The sequence below is a fragment of the Equus przewalskii genome, chromosome 6 (genome assembly GCF_037783145.1).
Source record: "Equus przewalskii isolate Varuska chromosome 6, EquPr2, whole genome shotgun sequence".
In the NCBI taxonomy this organism is placed as follows: domain Eukaryota; kingdom Metazoa; phylum Chordata; class Mammalia; order Perissodactyla; family Equidae; genus Equus; species Equus przewalskii.
This window is the reverse complement of record NC_091836.1, coordinates 76,303,292-76,312,856: the sequence shown is the minus strand read 5'-3', so window position 1 is coordinate 76,312,856 and position 9,565 is coordinate 76,303,292. Positions and strand designations below refer to the sequence as shown.

The 9,565-nt window shown below is 41.1% G+C and overlaps 1 protein-coding gene across 6 annotated transcripts in view; it reads left to right on the top strand.

Moving 5' to 3' along the window:
- The first annotated feature begins 963 nt into the window (after nucleotides 1-963).
- Nucleotides 964-9,565, top strand: part of LOC103566489 (interferon-induced very large GTPase 1-like) — a 99,598-nt gene continuing 90,996 nt past the window's right edge. Inside the window, exon 1 of one of the 6 annotated variants that reach the window (XM_070626147.1) lies at nucleotides 964-1,283. The gene's annotated coding sequence lies outside the window, so the exon portion shown is untranslated. Of the gene's footprint in view, nucleotides 1,288-9,565 lie in introns of all 6 variants that reach the window. The other 5 variants (XM_070626144.1, XM_070626150.1, XM_070626148.1 and 2 more) reach the window with 5 other exon arrangements.

The following is a 9,565-nucleotide window of genomic DNA, read 5'->3' as shown; positions in this document are numbered from 1 at the left end:
CACAGTTCATGCACTGTGTTGGGACTGGAATATAAAGATGAAAATGACAGATCACCCCCCCCCCCGCCCCCCGCCCAACAGGGAGGAGCACAGGGAGATGGGATGTTTGAATTTTAGGAGTTGAGAGACTTCCCAGAAACAAGCAAACAGCTACAAGGCTGCACGATGTGATAGGAGCATTACAAGAGTGTGAAGTAAGTGCTGTGAGAGAGCAGCCCAGAAGAGCTCAGTGTAAGTCCTTGCAGGGAGAGTTGTGCAGATTTACTGAGAGAGGCAGGGGGAAAGATGGGATGATGTGGGTAGCATCTCTTGAGGAACTTGGAAAAAATGAGTATGAGGTTTACCTTGAAGAATATGTGTATGTCAGACATACAAAGATTGAAATAGAGGAAGAATCATGAGGCAGGAGGTCTCTATCTACAAGCAATGTTATAATGAATTAGACCATGGAGAAAGATAATCAACAAAACAAAGTGTTTTACATGGGATTTAGGTTTGAGGGAAAACTGTCAGAAATAACAATACTAAAAAGCTCTAATATAAAAGATAGAGAACAGTGAAATTCTCTCTTTCTTGTCGTGAACACACTATACCCTTTTAAAAGTTTAGGTCACTTTAGTGTTGAATCATCCAAATCAGCTATTACGGTATTGGAAACTTTGTTAATTTTCAAATCAACCACTGTAAACAAATAGCTAATTCTGGCATAAAGGTCTTTTGCAGGAAATAAAAACTGACGTGTTTCATTAGCACTGGGAACCTGCTTCTCTCTCTGTCCTTGGGTGACTTGAAAACTAGAACAGTAAGGCAGTTAAAGGACTTTCCCTGAGGAAGAAACTCTAATGTGCCCAGCTCTCTTCTCCCAGATTCCTTCCCTACCCTGTGTCTGTTGTGTTCATCATCCTGTGCTCAACCACCCTCACCATTAGTACACAAACACTCCCCTGCCCAACATTAGTCTTCTATCTGAAGTAAGTTTAAAATGGAGGAATCACAATGGAAAGAGAGAAGGGAAAGAAACAAAGGAGAAAGAAAGATGATTCCTTTTAATCGGGTGAATATTTTTTTTTAAAACCACAGTGACCAATAAAAACAAAACTGAAACCAGTTTCTCACTTCTTGGTCAAAGGATAAGTTCAGCTCTCTCTGCCACAGAGGAATCTAAAGTCTGGGCTGGAGATGTGAGTCTGCAGCCTACCCGGCTCACAGAAGGAATCTACTCTGCCTTGTCTCTGTTTTCTCTGGAGCAACCTGAAGACAGGAGCACGGCCTCAAGGAGACAAGTAGGTGAAGAAAAAGGAGGGAAATGGGGTAGACAGACAGATACAATGACAGTCTCAGAGACTAAAATAGAAGCAGGAATTGGTGGGAATAGCCATAGAGAAGTGTCAGAGACACAAGCAGATTACATTATATTAGTAACACAAATAGGAATCTGCCATCATCATTGTTCCAAAAAACAGCTACAAATCTGGGGGAAACGGAGTACAGTATCTAAACAGACAATGAAATAATTTGGTAACTTGTCTTATGAAATAAAAATAAATCCAGACTTAGGTAAAGAGAGACATTATTTGAAAGGATTATTGCAATAAGGGGAAGGACACTATGGCAACAGGGAAAACAATCCATCCATAGGGCTGTCAGCATCTCAAAGGTCAGGCAGAAAGGGATTTTCTTTATGGGGCAATGTCAACGAGGCTAGAAAGAACAGGTATGAAAAGAGTGGGATAATCAGGGAATGGTTTTCCCTGAGGTCTGCAGATTCTTAGGAGAGATCTTTAATGGGGAGTTGTGTTCTGGGTCAGGAGGAGGGTGGGTCAAAGTCCAGGGGCCTGGGGAAAGGAGAGAGGCTTAACTAATGTTCAGTCATGTTACAAACACTTCGTTTCAATTGATCAGTGGGAGAAATAGCTCAGCTAATCTCTTATGAGGTAAAGAATGGGAATTTAAAGAGTCTGTGTCTGACCTCATTATAAGTAAAAAAAGAGAGACAGGGGTGAGTCTTATCTGAGCCAGTCAAAGGGAAGGGTGGTTCTTTGCAGTCAGCTGTTTCCCAGAGGAGGAAAGGGTGGATGGATTTCTTCAACCATCACTGTCTTCCAGGAACAAAAGACTCAGGAAAAGCTTAACATTGTTATTATGATGAACATAAGGAAGAGGTGCTATTTTAACCACAGACAAGAGAGGTACTAACTCCAACTGGAAGACAAATGGAAGGCTTCACAAATAAGGAGAAACTTGAACTGGGTTAGGAATGATGACTGGCTGTTCTAATAGTTAAATTGACATAAGACAGATTAACAGGAGAAGACAAAACTTAATTACGTACATACAAGAGGCACATAAAGACATGAAGACTCAAAGGCCGTCAGGCAATTGAGGCTTATATGCCATCCTGAGGTAAGGAGAAGTGGCTAAGAGTCTGGGCTTCAAAGGGCAGGAAAATGTTTACCAAATATTTGCTATGCCAGGCAGATAAGTCATTCTGATATAAAAACTATCTCTGGTAATAGCTCCCGTCTTGGTACAGTTCCCTTATCCAAACCCTTTCAGGCAGTTAAGGGAGAAATAAAAACCCTTTCCTGAGTCTGTTGGATCTTAATTTCCTTCAGCTCAAAACAATCCACATGCAAAAGTGTACATTTTGGGGTGGTATACTCCGTTTCTCCTAAAAATACAGGGTTGAGAAAACTATGAGGTTGAAGAAAGATGGCAGAGTGTAGTTTCTAAGGAAAGAAAGTGTACTAGAAGTAGAGAAAGGAAAGAGAGAGGTTGTGAATGTCAGTAGGTTGATCGTTGCCAGATTAGGAGGGATCTTAAATGCCAAGGCCAAGTAATTTGATCATACCATAAACCAAGGAAGAGTTTCAAAGTTTTTTCAACAAGCAAATGATAAATACGAGTTTCAGGATGCAATGTGAAAGATGGACCATGACAGGGAGACAGATAAAGAGTTTCTCATACAGAGCAGTCAAATGAACAGGGCCAACTAATGCCCAATATTTGATAAGTAGCCAACAGTGACCACAGTTTAGGAGAAGAAATAGGAAAAATGGGCTTGCAAGGCATAAAAGGTGCCCACATCACGTTTTCCTTATCAAAGTTGTATGGATTCCCCCAAATGACTACAGCCAGGAATTTAGGATGAGTTTCTAATTGGAGAAGCTGTTCTCCATAGTTAGTCCAGCAAGTCCAAAGAGCAGCTCCAAATACAAAAGGAATGATAAATATCAACAAGGCCAGAAAGAACAAGATATGGAGGGAGTGGGATAATCACGGAATGTTGTTCCTTGAGGTCTGCAGATTCTTAGGAGGGATAATTAAGTGGGGGTTGTGTACTAGGTCAGGAGGAGGGTGCGTCAAAGTTCAGGGGCCTGGGGAAAGGAGAGAAGCTTAACTAATGTTCAGCTAAGTTACAAGCATTTTGTTTCAATTGATGAATGGGACAAACAGCTCAGCTAACATTTTATGACACAAAGAATGGGAATTTTAAGGGTCTGTGTCTGGTCTCATTATAAGTAAAAAAGGGAGACATTAGTGAGTCTTATCTAAGTCAGTCATGGGGGAAGACTGGTTCTCTGCAGTCAGTCATTTCTCAGAACACATAAGGGTGGGTGTATTTTTTTCACTATCCTGTTTTCTAGGAGTGAAAGACTCAGGAAAAGTTTAACATTGTTATTATGATTCATGTGAGTCACAGATGCTACTGCAAGCACAGAGAAGAGAGGCACTAACTCGACTCGAAGATTAATGGAAGGCTACACAAATAAAAAGAAACTTGAACTGGGTCAGGAGTACAGAGCCTGAGGCAGGGGAGGAAAAATTTTCCCTTCTTCTCTTCTAAGTTTGTTGGCTGGTGTAAAAATTGAATTGAGGGGCTGGCCGGTGGCATAGTCGTTAAGTTTGCATGCTCTGCTTTGGTGGCTTGGGTTCATAGGTTCGGATCCCAGGCATGGATCTAAACCACTCATCAAGCCATGTTGTGACAGCCACCTGCATACACAATAAAGGGAGACTGGCACAGATGTTAGCTCTGGGCTAGTCTTCCTCAGCAAAAAGAGGAGGATTGACAGCCGATGTTAGCTCAGGGCTAATATTCCTCAAAGAAAAAGCAAAAACAAAAACAAATTTACTTCACTTTGTGTTGAATCATCCAAATCAGCTAATAGGATGTTGGAAACTTTGCTAATTTTCAAATCAAACACTGTAGAAAAAGAGCTAATTCTGGCATAAAAGTCTTTTACAGGAAATGAAAACTCACATTATTTGCACTGGGAGCATGCTTCTCTCTTTGTTCTTAGGTGACCTGAGAACTAGAGCAGCAAGACAGTTAAAGCACTTTCTCTGAGGAAGAAACTCTAATGTGCCCGTGTCTCTTCTCCCAAATTCCTTCTGTCGGCGAAAATAATCCATAACCAATGTATAAATGAAAATTTGTGTGAGTTTATTCTGAGCTAAAATATGAGGACCATGGCCTGGGGCCTTTCTTCCCGAAGGAAGAAAGGGCACCAAAGAAGTGAGGTATACAGAGTGGTTATATACCCCCAAACAGGGTGTTTCACATATGATTGAAATGTCCCTTTTACAATAGTCACGAGGCTGCGCTGTCGCAATAGATGGAAACAGCAGGTAGGTCTGCTATCTCAGCGGGTGCAACAGGAGGCAAGTCTATTGTCTCCAGCTGGGTGGTCACAGGTGAGCCCAGCAATCAGTTCCTAGCCTAAGGAAAGATGCTCAATCTTTAAGGAAATGCCAATGTTGGGAGGGGGAAGGAAGTTGCACCTTTATCTCAAGGGCCTTTTTCTTGCCATAGGGAATGTCTAAAGCAGATATACAATGCGTGCTCAACAGCCACAGTCAGGCCCTTTTGGAAAAACAACGTCAGGCCGAATTAGGTTTACACCAAATGGCTTCCTCATGTACTCCCATATATCCTATTGCTTGCCATTTCTATTTGTCACTTCCTCATCCTGTTTTTGCTGTGTTCATTATCTTGTACTCACCCCCTCCCACCTTTGTCCACACACACACACACACACACACACACACAGATCAATGTTAGTCTTCTATCTGCAGTAAATTTAAAACACAAAGGAAGGACAGAGGAAGAAAAAGAAAGAAAGCAAAAAAGAAAGAAAGAAAGAAAGGAGAGAGGGAGGGAGGAAGAAAGGAAAAGGAAGAAAGATGATTCCTTTTAATCAGCTGATTTATTTTTTAAGAAAAAACAACCAACAGAAACAAAAGTGAAACCAGTTTCTAACTTCTTGCTCAAAGGATAAATTGAGCTCTCTCTGCCACAGAGGAAGCCAAAGTCTGGGCTGGAGACGTGAGTCAGCAGCCTGCCCGGCTCAGGGAAGGAATCTGCTTTGCCTTTTCTCCAGTTTCTCTCCAGAAACTGAGAACAGGAGCCTGGCCTCAAAGAGACAAGCAGGTGAAGAAAAAGAAGGGAAATGGGGTAGACAGAGAGATACAATGACAGATTCAGAGACTAAAATTGAAACAAAAATTGGTAGAAACAACCATAGTGAATTGTGAGAGACCAGGCAGATTATGAACACAAATATGAATCTACCATTGTCATTGTTCCAAAAAGCAGCTACAAATCAGGGGAAAGGGAGTAGAGTATCTAGACACACAATTAAACAATTTGGTAATTTGTATTATGAAAGAAAAGTAAACCCAGACAGAGGTAAAAGGAGACTTTGCTTGAAAGGATTATTGCAATGAGGGGAAGGAAACTCTTGCATTAGGGAGAACAATCCACCTGTAGGGCTGCCAGCATCTCAAAGGCCAGGCAGAAAGGAATTTTCTTTATGGGGAAGTGTCAACAGGGCCAGAAAGACAGGCTATTGAGGAAGTAGGATCATCAGGGAATGTTTTTCCTTGAGGCCTACAGCTTCTTAGGAGGGAGCATTTAGGGGGTTGTGTGCTAGCTCAGGAGGAGGTGGGTCACAATCAGGGGCCTGGAGAAAGGAGAGAAGCTTAATTAATGTTCAGTCAACTTACAAGCACTTTATTTCAGTTGAACAGTAGGGACAAACAGCTCAGCTAATCTTTTATGAGGCAAAGAATGGAATTTAAAGGCCCCTGTCTGGCCTCATTATAGGTAAAAACGGGGAACAAGATTGAGTCCTATCTAATTCAGTCATATGTGGAAGAGTGGTTTTCTGCTCTCAGCCATTTCTCAGAACACATAAGGCTGGATGGATTTCTTTAACCATCATGGTTGCAGGAGTAAAAGGCTCAGGAAAGGTTAACATTGTTATTATGATTCATGTAAGTAACAGGTGCTATTGCAAGCACAGAGAAGAGAGGTACTAACTCCACCTGAAACGCTAATGGAAGGCTTCAGAAATAAGAAGAAAACTGAACTGCGTTAGGTGTGATAATTGGCTGTCCTAATGATCAAATTTCCATAAGACAGATTAACAGGAGAAAATTCAAATCAAGTGTATGCATAAGGGAGCCCACAGAGACATGAAGACTCAAAGGCAGTCAGGCAATTGAGGCTTATATGCCATCCTGAGCTAAGGAGAAGTGGGTAGGGGTCTGGGCTTCAAAGAGGAGGAAGATGCCATGCAGATAATTCTTTCTGGTATAAAAGTTATCTCTGGTAATAGCACCCTTCTTGGTACAGACACCCTATCTAAATTCTTGTAGGCAGTTAAAGGAGAAGAAAAAAGCTTTTCCTGAGTCTGTTGGGTCTTAATTGGCTTCACTCAAAACAACCCACATGCCAAAGTGGCACATTTTGGGGTGGCATACTCTGCTCCCCCTAAATATGCAAGGTTAAGAAAACTATGAGGTTGAGGAATGATGACAGAGTGTAGTTGCTAAGGAAAGAAAGTGAACTAGAAGGTAGGAAAAGGAAAAAGAGTGGTTGTGAAAGGGATTAGGCTAATTGTTCCACATTAGGAAGGGTCTTGAACCAGGACCAAGTAATTTGATCCTATGATAAACCAATGAAGAATTTTCAGTTTTGCAAACAAGTAAATGATGTAAATATGAGTTTCAGGATACAGTGTGAAAGATGAACCACAAGAGGGATAGAGATAACAGATAAAAAGCTTCTCAAACAGAGCTGTCAAACAAATAGGGCACACTAATGTCCCACATTTGACAGGAACCCAACAGGCACCACAGTTTAGGGGAAGAAATAAGAAAAATGGGCTTCTAAGCTTCTAAGAAATAAAAGGTGCCCAAATCACCATTTCCTCATGAAAATTGGGTGGATTCCCCCAAATGGCTAGAGCCAGGAATTTAGGATGAGTTTCTAATTGGAGAAGCCGTTCTCCATAGTTAGTCCAGCAAGTCCAAAGAGCAGCTCCAAATACAAATGGAATAAGATCTAGTATAGGAGGCAGAGCCTAAGAGGAAAGCTAAAATTTATTTAATTATTTTTATTGAGATGTAATTACATATGTAATTGACATATGACGTTATATTAGTTCCAGTTGTACAACAAAATGATTCCATATATGTAAATATTGCAAAATGATCACAGAATAAGTCCAGTTAACATCTATCACAACAGATAGTTATAATTTTTTTTCTTGTGATGAAATCTTTTAAAGTCCAGTCTCTTAGCAACTTTCTAACTTACAGTACAGCGTTATCAACTACAATCACTGTGCTACACATTACATCCCCAGGGTTCATTCATTTTATAACTAGAAGTTTGCACTGTTGACCTCATTCACCCATTTTGCCTGCTCCCAACCCCTCTCCCTGCCCCCCCCCGGCCCCCCCCACATCCCAGCAAACACCAATCTGCTCTCTGTATCTATGAGTTTGGTTGTTTTGCTTTTACTTTCCACATACAAGTGAGACCATATGGTATTTGTCTTTTTCTGCCTGACTTATTTCACTTAGGACTCAAGGTCTACTCGTGTTGTCACATATGACAGGATTTCCTTCTTTGATGACTGAATAATATTCCAATATTTATTTACCACACTTTCTTCATTCATTCACCCATCAAAAGCCATTTATGTTGTTTCCATGTTTTGGCTATTGTAAATAGTGCTACATTGAACATGGGAGCGCAGAGCTTTCCGAGTAAGGGTTTTGATTCCTTCAGATACATACCCAGGAGTGGAAGTGCTGGATCATTTCATTTGATGGAAACTGGAAGAGGTTGGGAACTGCAAGAAAAGCCTAAAGCAGCTCATGATTAGCAGCAGAGTCACAATTCTTCAAACACATGTTTTTTAACTGCATGATCAAAAGTAGCCTCAAGATGCTCTTCATCCCATTACATTCTTATTTCTTTCTAAGCAATAAAACAATCTCTGATTATTTTGCTTATTCAAGTATTGACAAGTTCATGGTCTGCTTCCCACCACTGGAATATAAATTCTCCAAGGATAAGGATCTAGCCTGTTTTACTCATCAATCAACACACAGCACCCAGGACCTTTCCCAGCATGCTGAAAGCCCTCAATAAATATGTGTGGAACAAATACTGGAATTTTTAACACATGTTGCTAAGCCTCTGATCCATGGTAGTTGTATGATGAGTTTGCATAAAAGCACATTATCAGGATGGGTCCAAGAGAGGAGAGAGAGTCAACAAAGAGAAGCTCCCCACATTGAGCAGGATAGAAATGTTGGAGAAGTCCCCTGGACTGGGTAATTACAAGGTGACTATCAGGCTTACAGAGAATTTTTTCAGAAAAAAGTGAGGGCAGAAGTCAGACTAAATAGTGAGAAGTGGATGGGGTGCATTCATCAATTCATTTCATCAATAAACATTTATTGAGCCAGAAGTGCTAAATTTCAAATAATTGTTTGAGAACTCTGGCAATAAAGGAAGATAAAGAAGACAAAAGTTTATACAAGAGGCGGGATACAATCTGCATTTAAATAAAATGTGAAGACTTGAGCATGTTTCCTTGTCCAAAGTGAAGCAATCATGAAAGTAGGATACTCCATATATTTTAGACTCGAGATACAGAAAACAAGAGCCAAAAGGCGGGGAGTAGGACCAGGATTTAGGGGACAAAGTTAGAATTCAAAGTGTGTAGGAATATTTCTTCCCTAAGAACCAGAGGGAAAAACACAAGGGTGGAATTAGATCTTAATTTGCTGGTGAAAATGTCTGAAAGTGAGAAAGGTCAGACCACATGGCTTCTGCATGCTGTAGAATTAGAAAGTGAGGTCACCAAGGGTGAGGGGAGCCTCAATGAATGCTCTGTTTGACGTAATCTTTCCCATACTCCTAGCCCCTCTCTGTGCTTCTGGATTGTGGGTCCAAGGGACCCTCTCAGACCTTTTCTTTTTCTCTCTCTAACCCCATTGTCTAGCACTTAGAAGGAGATCTACAAGTGCATGCAAATTAGATGCAAACTTATGAAGATGTGATGTCTGATTGCAGGGGAGGGGTAGTGGTGAAGGAGATAAAAGACTCAAAATAGACTCTCTTTGTGGCCTGAGACACTGGGAAGATGGGAATAGGTTGAAAGTGTTGAGAACACAAAAGGAAGAAGAGGTTTGGAAAGAAGGTGGTGAGTGCCATTTGGGATGCACTGATCTGCATTCCACCTCATGGGCCACTGCTAGT